The sequence below is a fragment of the Marmota flaviventris genome, chromosome Y (assembly GCF_047511675.1).
Source record: "Marmota flaviventris isolate mMarFla1 chromosome Y, mMarFla1.hap1, whole genome shotgun sequence".
Classification (NCBI taxonomy): domain Eukaryota; kingdom Metazoa; phylum Chordata; class Mammalia; order Rodentia; family Sciuridae; genus Marmota; species Marmota flaviventris.
The window spans coordinates 2,436,789-2,437,492 of NC_092519.1; positions in this window are offsets into that span (position 1 = coordinate 2,436,789).

The following is a 704-nucleotide window of genomic DNA, read 5'->3' on the forward strand; positions in this document are numbered from 1 at the left end:
CATAAAACAATTAACAAGGTGTTAATAGTACTTATTAGTATCAAAGTTACCTTATATAAATATACTAAATTCTGCAGTCAAAAGACATAGTAGCTGAATGAATTAAAAACTAATGATATTCAACAATATGCTTTCCACAAGAGACTTTAGACTTAAGGATAGACATAGGCTAAAAGTGAAGGGATTGGATAAAATATACTATATGCATCTGTTTTAACAAAATGCTCAGGTGTGGTTATATTTATAGTAGGCAAAACTTTTTTGTCATTTTAAAATAAAAAATGGAATTACTATATGACCCAGAAATCTCACCACTGGTTATATATCTAAAGCAACTGAAATGAGCATGTCATAGAGCTATCTACACTGCTTTTTTAAAATTGTAGCACTTGTACGATAGCTAGTATATAGACTGAAACTGAATTTATATCAATGCATGAATGAATAAAGAAAACATGGTATATGTATTTACAATAAAATATTATTCAGCCATGAAAAGCATGAAATTCTATTATTTGCAATAACACAGGTGGAACTGGAGATAATTGTACTAAATGAAAGAAGCCACACACAGAAAGACAAACATCACATGATCTTCTTTGTAAAATTTGAAAAAGCTCATCTCATGGAAGTATAGAGTAGAATAGTAGTTACTAGAGACTGCAAAGTGAATAGGAGTGGGAATGGGGAGAGGTTAGTCAATG